General features: G+C 39.6%; 1 long non-coding RNA gene across 3 annotated transcripts in view; it reads left to right on the top strand.

Moving 5' to 3' along the window:
* LOC119538413 overlaps positions 1-7912 on the top strand; it is a 97617-nt gene extending 89705 nt beyond the window's left edge. For 2 of the 3 annotated variants that reach the window (XR_005217552.1, XR_005217551.1), the window contains exons 3-5: positions 2079-2131; positions 6628-6690; positions 7305-7912. This is a non-coding gene — a long non-coding RNA (uncharacterized LOC119538413). The remainder of the gene's footprint in view (positions 1-2078; positions 2132-6627; positions 6691-7304) is intronic. The other variant, XR_005217553.1, reaches the window with a different exon arrangement.
* Positions 7913-19381: the final 11469 nt, after the last annotated feature.

Raw genomic sequence — 19381 nt, 5'->3', positions numbered from 1 at the left:
CCCAGCTGCCTTGATCTTTTTTTTTTTTAATTTTAATTTTTATTTTTAAATACATTTTTTAATTGTGAAATTCAAGACATATACAGAACAGTGATAACTTTCAAAGTACAGACTGAACAAGTAGCCACAGAGCAAACCCCGAAGAATGCTATGGGTTGTAGTTCCACAATATCAGCCATCTTACCGTGGTATGTAACACATATTCAGGAAGGTGACAACTCCCAAACCATGACTTATCAAGCAGTCATATAGGAAATTTCAAAAAATGTTATGGGTTACAGTTCCACTTACTCGGCCACTTCCCCACAGTGAAACACAAGATATACACAGAAAAGGTAACAACACTCAAAGTACGATTCAATGAGCAGCTACAGAACAAACCCCAAAGAATGCCATGGGTCACAGTTTCACCACTCCAGCCACTTCCCTCTAGCTATTCCAACACCTCATCATCCAAAATGTATATATATGTGTATATATATATATATATATATATATATATATATATATATATATATAAATATTCAGAATTCTTTTTCAAAGACTCAAGGATCTAACCCAGTCGTTTTCAACTCTGACTACATTAGAATCACCTGAAGAGATTTGGACACTTCTGTTGCTTAAATTCCCACCCTAATTAGACCTGAATATCTAGGGGCAGAGCCCATTGATCTAAAGCTTTGTTTTCCAAATCCACTGAAGCTCAAGAGTCAAGGGAACATTTTAAAAATACAGATTCTCTGGAGATTGAGATTAGCAGGTCTGGGTGGGGCCCAGAAATCAGTTCTTTTAATAAAGGGCCTCTGGAAAATCTCATAATGAGGCATTTTGGAAATTATATCTAAATCATTAATTCAGGGTCACTCTAGCTTCCACAAAGCCACTATTCCTTGTCATAAATGACCTCAGACTCTTTCCTAGTTACCTTATGTATCTTGGTTTTATATCCCCAATGGGATTGTAAATTCATAAAGGTGTAGGATTTCTGAACTCAGAGGTGCCTTAGAGACTAGGTAACCTGTTGGAATGAGTCCACACATCTATTCGATTTTGGGGCTGGGTCTAGAAGCAGTTCAAACTTCTATCCAACTATCATTTAAAATTTTGTCTTCCCACAGTGCCAAGGTGTTCTAGTTTGCTAATGCTGCCAGAATGCAAAACACCAGAGATGGATTGGCTTTTATAAAAGGGGGTTTATTTGGTTACACGGTTACAGTCTTAAGGCCATAAAGTGTCCAAGGTAACACATCAGCAATCGGGTAACTTCACTGGAGGATGGCCAATGGTGTCCGGAAAACCTTGGTTAGCTGGGAAGGCACGTGGCTGGCATCTGCTCCAAAGTTCTGGTTTCAAAATGGCTTTCTCCCAGGACGTTCCTCTCTAGGCTGCAGTTCCTCAAAAACATCACTCTTAGTTGCACTTGGGATATTTGTCTTCTCTCAGCTTCTCCAGAGCAAGAGTTTGCTTTCAACAGCCATCTTCAAAATGTCTCTTATCTGCAGCTCCTGTGCTTTCTTCCAAGTGTCCCTCTTGGCTGTAGCTCCTCTTCAAAACATCACTCACAGCTGCACTGAGTTCCCTCTGTCTATCAGCTCATTTATATGGCTCCAGTGACTCAACTTAGACCCACCCCGAGTGGGCGGAGCAAAACCTCCATGGAAATTAGCCAATCAGAGTCATCACCCACAGCTGGGTGGGGCACATTCCAAAGAAACACTCAAAGAATTTCAATCTAATTAACACTGATAGGTCTGCCCACACAAGATTACATCAAAGATAATGGCGTTTGGGGGACATAATACATTCAAACTAGCACACAAGGTAAGTGAACTTTACATTTAAGAAAGACCAAGTGTTACTATGCAGGTTCTGGTGAAAGATTGGGTGCTTATATGTATATATCCCCTGCTGCTCTGACAAACCCCTGTCAGTCAATGATTTGCACAGGATTCAGGAAGCGTGAGGGATTGGAAAAGTCAGCTGGATGACAACATTATTGAAAAACCTGGCGTTTCTGGCATAAATTGTGCCTCCCATAGCACTAGGTGCCAGATAAATTGACTTGACTTTTTCTCCAGGTTCAGGTCCACATCAGCTGTGAGACCCAGGAGCAGAAGATGACTCGGCAGAGGTGAGTGTCAGTTTCCTTATCTGCAAAATGGATGTAATTATGCCCTCCTCATTGGGCCATTATTAATGAGAGTTTGCATTAATTGAATGTTGGCTATGTGCCAGGTGCTATGCTAAATGGATCACATGGGTTATTTCATAGAGCTACGTGGAAACTAAAGCTTGGAAATGTTAAATGACTTGTCCAGGGTGACCTAACTAGCAAGTTTCAAGGCTCAGATTCAAAGTCAGGCTGTCTGATTCTCAGCTCATGATCTTAATCGCTGTGCTTTTTGTGATGATGAAAAGAGATAAGGTAACAGTGTCTAGTGCATTAGAGAAGCTCAGTTCTTGATCTTTGATAATGATTGTATAACTATGTAGCCTTTATCTTGTGATTATAAAAACCTTCTGACTAGTCTCCAGTTGTACCCCCTTATCCTGTTTCACAAGTTTAGAGTTTTATGATTACGAAGGCATCCCCTAATGTTTATTAGTGAAAGAACTTGTCAGCCCCGAACTAACTCACCCCAATTTCTAAACTTTCTTGCTAGATGAAGCTGGATCTAACCAAAATTGGCCTGCCTGACATGCACAGTAGCTTAAACTTTAAGCTATAAGTGACCCATACCTCATTATAATACTAAAAATCAAACCCATCTTCACATCAAGGCTGCCACTTTCTTACATACATTCTGTGACTAATTATGTAATCAATCTGCTCATGCTCAATAATTCGATCATCTCTAACTTTGCATTCTGGAGACATTGTACTCATTATTCTAAAACCTGCCTTTCTTTTGATACTATAAAACTATCAGAGTTACTGGAATTCGGGGAAACAGTTTTTTAGGCCAATAGGCCATCTGATCTCCTGCTTTGCCCTTAGCAATAACTATTTCTCTCTTTGAAACCCTGGTGTCTCAGAATTGGTCATTTGAGCACATCGGGCAGAGAATCCACCAGTTTTGATCAGTATCAGTAATGATATATGACATATTTGTAAAATGTATAATAGAAAAATATATACCAAATGTGTTTACAAAAGTTATCCCTGTGTTAGGATTATGGAGATTTTTATTCCATCATCACATAGTGTTTTCAAATGTGTTCACAATGAGCATGCATTCAAAAACTCAAACTCCCAGTTACGGTTTTTAACTTGAAGTGCCTTGCCTGTGACCCAGGTCTGTGGTAGCATTTTAAGGCCAAGTTCCAGAAGAAATTTATTAAACCCTTGTTTTTAGTCTGGCAATTCAGTCATGCTTGATCCAACAGTTATGATTGATGTTATATGTATTTTTTTTTTCATTTTCACTCTGAACTTCAGCTTTCAGTAGGCAGCAGCATTTCCAAACAGTGAGTATCCCAACAGATTTTACAGTAACACCAAGGAACAAAACGGTGTAGAAGAGTTTTGGAATTTCCCCAAGAGCTTTAATTCATTGCAGGAGGCATCAGAGCTGTGCTACTTCTAAAGGCTTCTTTGTATCCCTGAACAACCAGAAGTTTGCAGTGAGTCTGTTCCTAGATGCATGCAAAAATATTAGCAGACAGATTTTTTTAAAGAGTCTTCTTGGCTTTGAGCATTTCTTCATGTATCTAGTCCAAAAGTGCCTTTAGGCTCAGCTACTGACTGATTTAAAACCTGAAAATGTAGTTTTAAACAATGTGATTGTGCCAGTTTGGATATATTATGTTTCCCAAGAAAAAGCCATGAGCTTTTAATCCAATCTCTTGGGATGTTGGGATTAGGTTGTTTCCATGGAGATGTGACCCACCCAACTATGAGTGACACCTTTGGTTAGGGTGTGACCTCTGATTGAATGTTTCCATGGAAGTGTGGCCCTGCCCGTCCAGCCTGGGTCTTGTTTAGTTTACCTGAACACTATAAGAGCTCAGACAGAAGGAGCTCAGATTGCTGCAGCCAAGATAGACATTTTAAAGATGGCCATTGAAAGCAGACTTTTGCTAGTACAGAGTTTGCCTGGGAGAAACAAAGAGAGTACCCCCAGATAAATGTCCTGGGAGAAAGCCAATTTGAAACGCAACCTAGGAGCAAGCAGATGCCAGCCACATGCCTTCCCAGCTAACAGAGGTTTTCTGGATGCCATTGGCTTTCCTTTGGTGAAAGTATACTTGTGTTGATGCCTTAATCTGGACATTTTCATGGCCTTCAGACTGTAACTTGTAACCAAACAAACCCCTTTATAAAAGCCAACCCATTTCCGGTATTTTGCATAATGGCAGCATTAGCAAACTGGAACAGTGATTGTGGTAGGATTCAGCTAATTTTAACTTTCTTTATATCTGGTGATATTTTTCAGGATTCCCACAAATAACACTTATTGCCTTCATAATCTGAAAAGAAAATCAATAGGGGGTATTACAAATATGATGGTACGATGGATGAGTGCATGTCACAAAAGGTTAATTTCCTTTTCTGTTTCAAGTATATGGGTCCATGAAATGAAATAACAATATTCCTATAGTCTTGGGGTTCAATCTTCTCTCCTTACCCCAGAGGACACCTCAGTGTTACTGCTCAAGCAAATAACTAGCAAGGAGTCAAACAGCAGAACTCTAACTTATGGAATCACACTTGAGAGTCTTTGAGTAGGTGAGAGGAGGGTGGGGTCAGCTCCTAAAGAGATGTGATTTGCCATCTCCATTAGGCATGCCAACATATCTTGCAACCATGAGTCAGCATGAGCTATTGGGACTTTGGGCACTAAATTTAATTTTGTGACTTGCAACTGATAAAGGATCTATAAATCTTGGAGTGTGTCCATGGGAAGGCTGAGAAACAGGCACTGTGAATGAAAGATAAATGGCAGAATACATTTACCTTAAATATGGAAAGCCTGACTGGATAATCAGACAAATTCCCATCTCCATGCATAGCTACTATAGCCCTCCCAGACATGGAGGTAAGACCTGAATTTATTACAGTCTTCAGTTGCATGAAGGGCAAATTCAGGGAAGTTAAGTGTTACTTTCACACTGAGACTACATTGAGATCGAGCACACATTATCAAACAGAAGTGATTTACATCAGACATTTAGAAGAATATGCTGAACAGCAAGGTTGGGTTTATTGGTAGTAACTTTTCTTGGACTACTAGCTATAATGAAGCTAAGGGTTCAATATAGTATAGCTGATGGATGGGAGAGGGCAGAGACAGGAGTTGAGAGTGTGTCAAATTGAGCTACTTCATAATTTCAAAATAAGGGGAACTTAAGTCAAATAAACTCAGAGGACAAAAAGAAAAAAATGACAGCATCTATATCAACCAGATTCAGGAAAAGATATTGAGCTTCAATCAAATCTAATATATGAAAATTAGGGAGATAAATCTCAGATAATTTGGGCATGGCTACTTGCTTTATGAAGGAAGTATTCACTTTAGAAGTCTTTAAATAGCAGAGTCCCACAATTGTTGTATTTACAAGTATTTAATTTAGAAAACTGGTTTTCTCATACAACTTTTCAAGGGTACCCCTTTATGTGAAGCCAGGCATTCCTATCACCATGCATTAATTACCAGTTTATTGGAATAGAATTCTGGACTCAAAAATAAGGCCAACAAGCAGCTGGTAGGATCTAAATAGAGACCAGTATAGCCTTTTGATATCTCTTCCAATTCTTTAGTTCTTTCATTTTCAATCAGAAAAGTTCAAAGACCATTCTAAAGTTAATATTCACAACAGCAGATATTAGGTCAAAGCATTTGAAACTGCTATTTATGTAGGTCAAAAAGTCAAATCAGTAATTTTATAGGATTCAACCAAATACAATATATATTCCAGTAGTTCATCTATACCTCTCTTCATCTTCACTAAAGCTAAAGGCTTTACTATATTTGTTAGGTCAAAATATTGGTGAACATATAAATGCTTTGTGCACATAAGTATTGAGAAAATATAGGGTTGGGATTAAAGATGCATCTTGGAAAAATCATTGATAGGCATCTAGCTCAACCTTCTATTGTATTAGACACTGGTGACTTTAAGATGTTCCAGACCATGGAAAACAAGGAAAGAAGCTCAAATACCTGATCTCTCAAACCATGGGAAATGGGCCAGAGGAAGAAGGGGAAATATAACAAAATTTGTACTATGTTCCAAGTTTAGTGGAGGAAGATCATAACAAAACTGTGAGGAGAAAAACAAAGTGTGTGGCTCCTCCTTTCTAAAATATGTGTTGCTTATTGTGTCCTGCTTTCAAGATTATAAGCACAAGACGATACCGGGTACACATTGTCATATCTGCATAGTCATCTAAAATGAGACAAGCTTAGCTTAATTAAAAAGAATTTATTAACAATGTAAAATGTTAACTATTTTTATGATCTGAGCTGATTCCAGCATGCAGTATAAGATTACACTATGCAGATGTACAGACACCATGCTTCAGATTTCAATTAGAACAATATGTGATAATATTCAATTTTGAATTTGAGGGTACTTGTAAATGTTACTATACCATATCCTAACTGGATTACTTTATTCTCCAAGAAGCAGAAAAAAAGACACCATTGGATCAAAAGGAAATGAGTTGCTCATATGCATTGTATGAAGGTATTATTGCTTATTTACAAAATTTAAATATTTTTCATATATGGTTCTGGTTGCATTATAAATCAGGATACTTTTATGTCGAAGCTCTTAGATTCTGACACAATTAAAGACTATATGTGAATGAATGCATAGAAAACAATAGGTGAGGTAGTATGTTTTGTTATAATATTACTAATGATATTGATTGGATTTTTAAATGTGGTTTTGCAATTTTAAATAGATTTCTATGTTTAAAGACTTCATATATGATAAACTAACATGAGATTAGCAAGGTCTATAGAGATATTATTATACATGAAATAACTCTCCTCTATATAACACATTTTTAAAAATCTTTAAATAATTTAAAAATCATAATTCTTGCATCTGTCATGTGTGGTTTAGAGCAGACAAACATGCACAATGTCAGTTTAAAAAGTCCTTTTAAAACCAGCCTGCTTTTAAAATCTGTTCTTTTTTTTCTGATAGCAGCTGCTTTCAAATGTGAAATCATTTAAAAGGGCATGCGGGTGGTGGTGGCTAAAAGTAATAGGAAAGCATAGAAAATGTAGTAAAAAATGAATAACTCGGTGGTTCAGCTGTCTAGAGGACCTCTGGTTTGTGATTTTTTTCAGGTCTTCCCAGGTGTGGGTTTCCAGGAGGAACCACCTAGCTTGACTGAGAAAACACAGCCCAAGGAATCTTCTGCGTCTTCTAACCAAGATTTTCAAGAGAATGTAGAACACCTGAAGTTTAATGTGAATTTTATTTTTGCTTTTTAAGGCTAGCTACTAACTAAAACATTTAAAAAACTCAATAATATCCCAGGCTAAGCAAAGTAAACCTGAGCAAGTCACCAGCATGTGACGTCTGACAGTGGAATTAATATAGCAAAATGCCTGACACGTGGTCTTTGCTCAATATGTGTTACTTCTCTTCTGCACTGAATTTTAAAACGGTTGTTTGCTGACTGCTTCGCAGCTGCTTTGATTACTAACCCTTGAACCTACTACTCCCCCTTCAGGCACTTAGCTCCACTTTGGGAGAATTCATTGCCCTGAAGGTTCCATTTCTCTGAGGAGCTCCATGATTTTATGACCTTTCTTAAAAGAACATATAACACACAGTGTCATGTAGAGGGCGATTAAGGTAGCAAGCATGAAGTCCACCTTCAGCTATGCCGGAGATGTGCAACATGGCCGCCAGGGCTGATACAACAATAGCTTAAGTTACCCTCAGCCTTCTTTACGGAAGTAGTTCGCACCAAAAGTGCTAGTTCGCGCCAAAAATGCTAACCCTACATCTGCCATCCGCCCTAGCAACAGCAGCCACCAATCCTAGACCGCCACTACCCCTTGCTAGCCACTTCCCCTTCTCCTAGAGTATATATGCTCTGCCTCTTCAATAAAGTTTTGCAGCTTGATCAGAATCTTTGTCTTGCTGTCATTCCTCGTGTCTCTTGTCCCATACCATTCCTCCCTCACAGGACTCGGAGCTTCCGTTGAACGTCCCGCGGGCCGGGACAGTGTCACATCCTTTGCATCCTCTCTTTTTCTCATCCTTTATTCCTTTAAGAGATTGACCATCTGTGGAAATGGAATATGGTTGGCTTACCCTTCCCAACCCATCCTCAACACAGACATATAAGTGGCTCTAGACACTCCAGATAGGCTTCATCTTAGGAAAATTTCAGGAGATTGGGAATCCCCTATGCTATTCTGGCTTGAAGTTTACTCATGTTGGGCATTGTGTCATTTGTAGTAAGTAAGAAAAAATGTAAAGGGGACAGGGTCTGGTGTTAGCTGAGGATCTCATCTCTCCAAAAACTGAGTGAAAGAGAATAACTATACTTCAGATATGGGAAGACAGCAGCTTATGACATTTAGTTAATTCAATGTCTGCCTTAGATTTAAAGAATGAGGCAAAATAATTTTTTTATGGTGATAGGCTTATATTTGGAACTCTCAGAGGAATTGGCTTTAAAGAAATTTAAAATTGTAAGAGGAATTAATAAGTTGACTTGATAGAAAGTAATAAAAACCAACAATTAATATAAAGCATTTAGTATCTCTCTATAGTAAACATAATATACACTATATAGTATACTATGTGCATATATGATCATAGACATAATAAATATACATCATGTTTATAACCGGTTACAAAGGTAACAGAAGTAAAGTTTTGGTCAAAATAGCAAACAAATATACCTTTAGAAAACAAATATAAGAAATGTGCAGCACCTCCAAAGAGGAAACTTTGGAAATCTGTGGTATATAACATAAGACTTGAAAATAGAGAATGCAGTGCTATTGGTTAGGAAACTGTGCCAGTTTGAATTTATTATGTCCCCCAAATGCCATTATCTTTGATGTAATCTTGTGTGGGCAGACCTATCAGTGTTAATTAGATTGTAATTCTTTGAGTGTTTCCATGGAGATGCACCCCACCCAAATGTGGGTGATGACTCTGATTGGATAATTTCCATGGAGGTGTTGGCCCGCCCATTCAGGGTGGGTCTGAATTAAATTTCTGGAGCACTATATAAGATCAGACAGAAGGAGCAAGCTGCTACAGCCAAGAGGAACACTTGGAAGAAAGCACAGGAGCTGCAGATGAGAGACATTTTGAAGACAGCCTTTGAAAGCAGACTCTTGCTCCAGAGAAGCTGAGAGAGGACAAATATCCTAAGAGCAACTAAGAGAGACATTTTTGAGGAACTGCAGCCTAGAGAGGAATGTCCTGCAAGAAAGCTACTATGAAACCAGAATTTTTGGAGCAGATGCCAGCCACGTGCCTTCCCAGCTAACAGGTTTTCCGGAAGCCATCGGCCATCCTCTGGTGAAGGTACCCGATTGTTGATGTGTTACCTTGGACACTTTATGGCCTTAAGACTATAACTGTGTAACCAAATAAACCCCCTTTATAAAAGCCAATCCATTTCTGGTGTTTTGCATTCTGGCAGCATTAGCAAACTAGAACAGAAACTATGTAAATGTATTATTTTCCATAATCTGAAAATTCCTTGCAATTCCTATCAAAATATCAATTAAGATTTTTTGAGGAACCTAACCAAATGATTATAACCTTGATCCATAAGAATAAACATGGTAGAAGGTCCAGGAAATTTGTTGGAAAAAAGAGGTAGGGAGACTTTTTCTTTAAGCTTTTAAATTATACTTTACACTTTGATGCTGATGCAGCAAAAGATATTCAGATTATAAGTAGCAAAAGAGAGACTTCAGAAACAGATTTAATGATGTAATTAAATGGTATATAATTATTGGTCAATTAAAATCAGTGGGACAAAGAGGGTTTATTTAATAAATGATATTAATATAACTGGATTGCCAGTTGAAGAGAAAAAAATATCCTACTTCATTTATTCTTAAAGAAGTGTTTATATGGGTCAAAGATGAAAATGCAAGAATTAATACATAAAAACAGAGGAAATCATTGGTAAACACTTGTAGAATCTTGGGTTCAGGAATTGTTATATGAGAACAAGAGACTGTAAAGGAAAAGACTAATAAATTAGACTACATAAATGTCACTACTGTACTGTGAAAAATATTATAAATCGAGTTAAAATACTAACAGTATTCAAATAATTTGCACCACATTTGACTATGGTTAATTAACCCTATATTGGACTAGGTAATAATATAGACAACTATCAAATTGAATAAAGAACTTGAACAGGCAAGTCTAGAAGAAGTAAAATGGCCAAGAATGTTCAACTTCATCAATAATAACGTAAATGCAAGATTAGAAGTTCAAAGATAGTACTTTGGGACTTTTGTATTGTGATATCAAAAGTTTTATGAAACATGCTGTTGGCCATGGTCCAATAACATACTCACTGTCATTCTTGAATGTGTGTTAAATAATACTATCTTTGACAATACCCACTTTAAAAGGATGTGTATATCCTTTTCCCCAGAAACTCCACATCTTGGACCTTGAGGTATAATAATATAATAATTTATTAAACTCGGAACAAAGCTTCATGCATCTATTTAGCTATTGAGAAGAAAATAACAGCAAGAACAAAATTAGACTCAAAGACCAGAAATATAGATTCATTTCAATACAATAAAATAATAACTGCACACATGAATACCAAAGATAACGTGCAAAATACAATTAGTCAATGAACTCTAGAATTCTATGTCTTGGGGAAGGATATGAAGTGAGTGAGATAAATTGATAGTGGGTTTTTTTTTTCCCTGCCAGATAAAAACCTTCAAATCCTGTTTCAGCTGCTCCTTTCAATGCCCCAAGGGGAGGCAGAAGCTTGCTAACCAACCTTTCTAGAGAATGACTTCAAATGCCTAATCAAGGAAACCCATCAGTTAAGGCAAAGCTTTGTGGCATCCCTAAACTGATCTCACAAAGGCCCCTATATGTCAGTTGACCTGTTTATGACATCCTCTTGGGAACTTAAAGACCTCAAAGAAGACCTAGGTCCATGGATACTCTATACAGCTGTTTTAATTGTATGAGACACTGTGATGGGTTGGAGGCTTTATGGACCCCAGAAAAGCATGTTCTTAAATTTAATCCATTCCTGTGGTTGTGGACCTATTGTAGGTGGGATCTTTTGATTAGATTATTTCAATTAAGACCCCATTCAAGGTGGGTCTTAATCCCCTTACTGGAGTCCTTTGTAAGAGAATAAAAACATGTTAAGAGGCGAAGAGATGAAATTAAGAGAATCTCAAAGAAAAAAAAGCCCCAGATATGCTGAGAGAGGAAGCCACTGAAGCCAGAAGCTGGAATCAAGCTGGGAGAGAAGGACCAGAAGACATAGCCATGTGCCTTGCTATCTGACAGAGGATCCCCAGCTTGCCGGAGCTGAGGATGCCAGGAGCCTGTCTTCAGAGTCCAGGTATCGTCCTGTTGATGCCTTAATTTGGACATTTTCACAGCCTAAGAACTGTAAACTTGTAAGGTAATAAATCCCCATTGTTAAAAACCAACCCATTTCTGGTATAGTGCATTCTGGGGGCTTTACCAAACCAAAATATAATTTTGAGGAGGCCAAGTGATGATGTTGTTTTTTATTGGAACACTGAAATGGTGAGTAATTGCTTACACCTGAGTGTGGCCACTGGCATAAAATCATGTGAGGCTGCCCAAACCTTCAAGTCCTTCTGTTTCCTGAGCCATACTTGTGAGCTTTAGCAAGAAGAAAACTTTTATGTGGTTAAGAGGGCTGCTTGTCCTTGTTTCCTTGTTATGTGCTTGTTCCAGGTTCCAGGCTATTGTTAGGTAGGCAATGGATCTTGGGGTGATGGTGGTTGGATTGAATGCTTGCTGAATAATGGGGCTCTAGTTTGGTGGTTTTGACAGTATTATTTGCTGCTAGTATCTAAGGTCAATGGTCTGGCCAATGAATTCTCTTTTAATTTTTTTTTTTTTTTAGGAAACAGTGTATTTTCGGGTTTACTACTCTCTATGCCTCAAGCCTCATCCTCCTTTTTTTTAACATTGAATTTTTTTAAATTCAGTTTTATTGAGATATATTCACATATCATACAATCATTTGTGGTGTACAATCAACTGTTCACAGTACCATCATATAGTTGTGTATTCATCACCCCAATCTATTTTTTGAACATTTTCCTTATACCAGAAGAAGTAAGAACAAGAAAAATAATAAAAATAAAAAAGAACACCCAAATCATCCCCCTCCTCCCACCCTATTTTTCGTTTAGTTTTTGTCCTCATTTTTCTAATCATCCATTCATACGCTAGATAAAGGGAGTGTGATCCACAGAGCTTTCACAATCACACTGTCACCCCTTGTAATCTACCATGTTATACAATTGTCTTCAAGAGTCAAGGCTACTGGGTTGCAGTTTGATGGCTTCAGGTATTTACTTCTAGGTATTCCAATACGTTAAAACCTAAAAAGGGTTATCTATATAGTGTGTAAGAGAGCCCACCAGAGTGACCTCTCGACTCCATTTGGAATCTCTCAGCCACTGAAATTTTATTTTGTTTCATTTCATGTTCCTCTTTTGGTCAAGAAGATGTTCTCAATCCCATGATGTTGGGTCCAGATTCATCCTCGGGAGTCATATCCTGTGTTGCCAGGGAGATTTATGTCTCTGGGAGTCAGATCCCATGTAGTGGGTTAGGGCAGTGAGTTCACCTGCCAAGTTGGGTTAGCTAGAGAGAGAGGGTCACATCTGAGCAATAAAGAGGTACTCAGGGGGAGACTCAGGCACAATTATAAGCAGGTCTAGCCTCTCCTTTGCAGTAGCGAGCTTCACAAGGGCAAGCCCCAAGATAGAGGGTTCAGGATACCAAACCACCAGTCCTCAATGTTGTATAATCCTCCTTTTTAACATCTCAATTCTAAATTATTTTGCATTACTTTCTTAGGTGATCTCTTAGTCTCGATTCTCCTCCAGAATGCTTAGATAAAACTTCTCCTTTAAATCCTCCTTGCTTTGACACTAGAGGTCTAACTGCTTCTCTACTGTTGACAAAATTTTTTGTGAAATTAGTGAAGTGGGACTGATCCCTCCAGGTACCAGGGAAAATGCTGGCCGCAGAAAGGACTCAGGGCATCATTATCAGTGGCTCATCACCCCTTCCTTTGAACCTGTAGACTTATTTTCTTGGCAGGCTGCCTTGGCCTATTGGAGGATTCATTAATTTATTTCTTTATTCATTCTCCCACTCTTTCAGCAAATACTTAAGTACTTTCTAGATATCAGGCACTGTGCTTAATGCTGGGGATTCAAAAACATGTGGTTCCTTTCCTAGTGGACATTGTAGTTCAGTAGGGGAGAGAGATGTTTGAATTCCACATATATAAACTGCTAAGGGTTAGAGTACAGGGAGCTGTAGGAACTTTGTTCCACTCTGGAGGGTTTGATCCACTCTGAAGAGCTTGAGCCATTCTATGTGGCTTGATCTATTGGAGGTGGGGAGAGACATGCTATGGGGGGAAGTGATATGAGTTAAGTCTTCAGGATGAGTAGGAATTGAATTACATGGGGTGAGTGGGAGGCAAGTTCCAGGCATAGGGAACAGAAGGTGCAAAAGCCCCAAGTGGGGGATGATATTTGACAGTGTGGGCTCATGGGGGAAAGGGGAGCTATCAGGAGATGAGACTTGCTCAGAAGGCAGTGTAGGGGTGTGTGTGTGGTGGGGGGCTGCTGAAGATAGGGGTAGCAGCAGAACAAGAGCAAATCACCTTCCTTTAGCTCATTTTGCAAATAATACATCTTGTAAATAACCTTTTAAAAGACAATATGTTGACAGCAGTGGGTTGGTGAAAAAGCATGTGATAAAGCAGTGTGAAAATGAATGCCTTTCCAATGCATGATTGAAATGTCTGTGCTTAGAATATGGGGCACACTGAGGAGGGAGTCAAAGGACAGTACATTATATGCTCAGGGCATGTCCACCCACTGATGGCACTCCTCTCCCACTCCCTAACATGCCCCACCTTCAAATACTGGGGCTAGATCATGCAGGGGAATTTTGTAGGGGTGTCACATATCTTGGTCATTATCCTAAGAACTTTGGGGGAACCATTAAAGGGTTTTAATCAAGAGGCCAGAATTGTGGCTGTGAGCACTAACTACCTGGTGTAGCTGAGCTTATTGTAATCTTCATGTTTGAAAGCCACAATCATCCTTTCCAACTTGTGGTTTGACTTCTCTCCCATGAGTCCTTAAATAGATAGAATAGGTGGCAGAGGGAAAAGTAAAGATCTTTCCCTGGAGAGTTAAGGAATTAAGGAGGGAGCCACAGCCTGGAAAACTGATGCTCTGATCATTCTATGAGCTGTTGGAATTGAGTGCTTCTATGTCTGCTCCTGCTTCTCGTCATCCCTCTCCCCAGGTTTATTCTCAACCCAGTAACCAGCTGCCTCTGGAATGAGTGAAAGTAGCATGTGTGTTGGGGGGTGGGGGGGTAGAGTGGGGGTTGGAAAGATGGGGAGGAAATAGGCTCTGGGAGATGCAGGGGCTTAGACCTCAGGAAGATCCTGTACTGGCCATGGATGAGGGTACAGGACCTACTTTGGCAAGCAGCTAGACAGAGCCCCCTAGAAGAGCCAGAATGTACATGTCTTCTTAGAAAGAAAGACCTGGGACTCTCCCAGGGGTGGTAGTAACATCTACCTGCCCATTTCCTGCAGGTGATCCCAAGTTTTGTTGAGGAGTGTGGAATTGGTGGAAACAGAGGGGCTGAGGAAGTAGGGCTGGATATCTCTATTTCTCTCCAATGCTACCCAGCCACCTCTTCAGCTCTGGGTGGTGTAGCATCACCTCGGGGTGAGTAGAAAGAACATTCTATCAGCCAGATCTTTCTGAAAATCTGTGTGAGTTCCTGTTCCTCTTTAATCAGGAGATGAAGTAGCATTGGACTGAAATGCTGTGGAAGGAAATTAAGGCTAGATTTATGACTTGCTGCTTACTACAGTGGGGAGTTGAGTCTTGGCCTTACTTTGATGGGCTCCTTTCAAAACTCATGGCACATGGGAAAGCCCTCACTCGCCACTCTCTTGGAGGTAATTATGGTGAGGATGATGCTGAACTTACCTATTTGAGTAAAGAAGACCCAGATGAGAGGGAGAAGGTAGGATACAGTCAGGTGGGGGTGGAATTGCACTGAGGCGGAGTTTCTGCTGACATATTTTGGAATGACCCTAGTGGGTCGTGACATCCTGTCCCTTCATTGTATAGGTGAGGAGAGGGGAGACACGACAAGCTCAATGTCTCAGAACTGGTCTATGGCAGGGCCCTGTTCTCCAGAAGAGCCCCTTCAGGGCCCAGATTCCAGGGCCAGGTCTTCTTTGTCATCTACTCCTTGCCTGCCTTGCTCAGAAATCACATTCCAGTGCACTGTTGGTTGTGATGCTTAGGGTTTTGCAAGGCTGTAGTTCTCATCAGTCTCCTTCTTGGAATATACTTGGTAAACTGCCAAGTAGAGGAGACCATCAGGGCACATTGTGTGCTCTATCCCTACCCATGTGGACATACAGGTTCCCCTGGAGTGCATGGTCTGAACATCTGGGATCATCTGAACATCTCAGGTAAGAATTTACTGAACAGCCACCTAAAGCCTGGCTCACTACTCAGATTTGGTGATCCCATTGCTAGCATTCCTCAATGCGTGGTCAGTGGAGTGGTGTCTGAGTGATGGCAAAGCACACTCACAGACGAGTAGGGAGAAATAAACTCAGGTTATAGAGCCACGATGAATAGTAGGATGGACCTTAAGAGGATTTGCCTAATCAGCATTTCCATTTAGACATCCAGTTGGCATCTTAAGATGTCCAGAACTGAATTAATTATCTTTCCCCAACCCCAATCTACTCCTCCACTGTCTTCCCCACCTCATCTTACACTGATATCCAATCCATCAGTAAATTCTGTGGGCTCTTCCCCTACTAAACTGATCCATGCTGCTGTTTTTCTCAGCTGGATTATTGCAGTTGTCTCTTATAGGGCATTTTTGCTTTTTGCCCTTGGTTTCCAAGAATCTGTTTTCAGCATAGCAGTCAGAGTCATTGTGTACTACCCAGTCAGATCATGGCTCAAGACCCTCCCATGTTCCCATCTGACTCTCAGGAAAAGCCACCATCTTTATAATGGCTCAATGGTCAAGCCATCTGTCTCTACCATGAGTCCACTCATATTCAAATTCCAGGTTTGTTCTCCTTCCACAGAAAGTAGGTGATCAGGTGCACTACCAAACCAGGTACCCATTGGGAGGATTTCCTCTCTCTGTGGTTTTTCAAGGTCACCCATGAATGAGGCTGCAGGGCAGCTGTGGTCCATTTTGGCTTGCATCCAAATCCCAAGCCAACTCATTCATGAACCAATCTCAGCTTTTTTCTTCCTCCATCAGCTGATTATAAATGACCCTCATAGAGCCAAAGGTGTGAACTGAGAGAGGGGTGCGTGTGCAATGGTTAGCACAGATGCCTGAGCCTGTTGCTCATTCAGCTAACTTGTACTCTGTGACCTTGCTTATGTCCAATCCTGGACATACCGCTTCTGTCTTACAAGAGATTGACGCTGGCCATACCTGACCTTATGATTTGGGAATCTGAGAGAATTTAGCTCATGATGGGCCAGTCTGGCCAATGGTGTACCATGGTCAGTTTTTCTATTTTTATGAGGGCACAGAAGGAAATGTTTTTTAAAAGGTGTGTAAGTCTCTGCTCTGATAGAATAACTTTATTCCAGTACTTCAGGGGTACTGGGTTAAGATTGGAATTTGCCATAAATTCCATTCATCATATAGCCCTGGGTTAAGATGATAAATACATCTGGAACTTGTCATAAATTCCATGTGGTGCCTTTACCTCTGCAGGTATCACTGTAACCGAGAAGTTAGGATTTAAGGGATGATTATGATTACTGAATCATTATATAGATATTCCTTTTTGACTTTCTGGTATATTAGAGTAGACAGAGGGAAATACCTGAGATCTCAGAACTGTAATTCAGCTGCCTCGATCTCTGATAATGATTGTATAGCCTTTATCTTGTGCCCTTGTGATTGTAACCTTGTGACTAACCTTCACTTGTACCCATTTATCCAGTTTTTCGACTTTAGAGCCTTATGATCACTAAAGACAGCTCCTAGTCTTTATTAATGAAGGGTCTTGGGTCAACCTAGAACTAAGCCCACCCCAAGTCCAAAGTTATCTTGATAACTGAAGCAGGATCTAACCAAAATGGGCCCACCTAATATGCACAGGTGACCTATACCTTATTATAATAATAAAAATCATGCCTATCATATTATGGCTGCCGTTTTCTTACATATGTTCTGTGACTAAGCATGTAATCAATCTGGCATGCTCAATAAATAGATCACTTCTAATTACATCATCTGAAGCCATTGTGCTCATTATCCTAAAACCTGCCCATCTTTTCATAAAACTATCAGAATTACTGCACTTTAAGGAGACAGATTTTTGAGCCAGTAGGCTACCCGATCTCCTGCTTTGCACCTAGCAATAAACTCTTTCTCTCTTTGAAACTCCGGTGTCTCCGGAATTGATCATTTGAGTGCATCGGGCAAAGAATCCACCACCTTGGTCTTGTAACATCACCAATACCATCAGTTTTGTTTGGTCCAACCATGAGAGCCACTTGCATCACATCCTGAACCTCTTGTATAGCCTATTCCTCATCTGGGCCCTACTCAAAGTTGGTATGTTTCTGTGTTACCCAGTATATGGGCTGAATAATGTTTCTAGGTGTGGAATCTGCTGCCTTTAAAGTGAGAAGATGCTTCTACCTTCATGGTGGGAGATCCAAAATGCTATCATTTGTCTTTTGTAGGGGATATCCTAGCATGCCCCAGACCACTGGACACAAATATTTTCAGTGAAGTTTTAGACCTCTGAGACTTTACAGAGTTTATCTCCACTCTTTGGAACTCAGATTCTATCTTACCAATGCCTCCAAAACACCTGCCACTTGTGCATCTGATCCAATTAGCACAAGATTTTCAATCTAGTGTGCCACTGTGATGTTCTATGGGATATCCAGATAGTCTAGATCTCTTTGGACTATGTTATGAGATGAGGTAGGATAGTTACTATAGTCTGGGTTAAGACTATAAATATATATTTTTGCTGGCTCCAAGTGAATGTGAAGAATATTTCTGATACATTTTTTGGAAAACAAAAACAAAACAAACCAAACAAACCAAAGACTCATTTGCCAGAGCTAGGTCAGTTACATAGTCACATACGATGGTCTCTAGCAAAGATACCATCTCTGGCACAACAGCTGCAACAACTAGTAGAGGTAATATTTCCAATTTTCATATGTAGAAGATCACTTTTATGAATGACTGTAGGTTTCAGGTGCTAATTTGTTAATATCAGGGCTCAGGTCACAGAAAGGTTTAGTTCCTGCCTCAGCACTGGGAACTGAGTACAAAAGAAACAATAGCAAAGGGATAACCAGAGTATGACTCTATTAGAATCTGGACAAGTAACTAAAATATACCCAGTGTAGGACTTTCTGATGAAAGTTCTTTTGAAGCATATGAATTTCTATTTCATACCCATCTCCCAACCTTAAAGTCACCAACATCAGGCAGATCTGCATGAAGAGGTAGAGGCCGAGGAGAAAGAGAGATTAGAAAGAGAGAGCACTCTTAGACTCCAAAAGGAAGAGGGTGGCTCCGGTTTCCTTCACACAGGAAATGGGAGTTAAGGGGAGAGGTTGAGTACAGTTGCTTACTACTTCAACTTTTAGTAAATTTATCACAAGGGATTCCACCTTGTGGATGTTATAGTTCTGTCAGTTCTGAGTTAGAAACTTTGGCCTGGCTAAAGTGACCTTGCTCTTTCCTGTATTGTGTATCACCTTTTGGCAACCTTGAAATGGAGGACACTTAAATTTTATTTTGGACATTTTCAAACTATTCTTTCATTTATTAAAACCCCATTTATTAGTCACAGGGCTTCAAAATTATATCAATATTTTGCAAACCTTGTTTCATTCTTTCCCCTTTTCAATTTTATCTTTTATTCCCACTTTATATCTGTCACAATATTCCTTTTCCTCTTGAGCTAAACTACTCAAGAATTACAGCAATACTCTCCCTGATTTTTTTCTTCCCATAATTTCTTGAACTCACACTAATTAGACTGTTACACCCAACCTGCACCAAAACTGCTTTTTGTTAAAGTCACCAAATTACTCTCCACACT

This window comes from Choloepus didactylus, chromosome 6 (genome assembly GCF_015220235.1).
Source record: "Choloepus didactylus isolate mChoDid1 chromosome 6, mChoDid1.pri, whole genome shotgun sequence".
Taxonomy (NCBI): domain Eukaryota; kingdom Metazoa; phylum Chordata; class Mammalia; order Pilosa; family Megalonychidae; genus Choloepus; species Choloepus didactylus.
The sequence above is the reverse complement of the archived record's forward strand: the minus strand, read 5'-3'. Positions and strand labels throughout refer to the sequence as shown.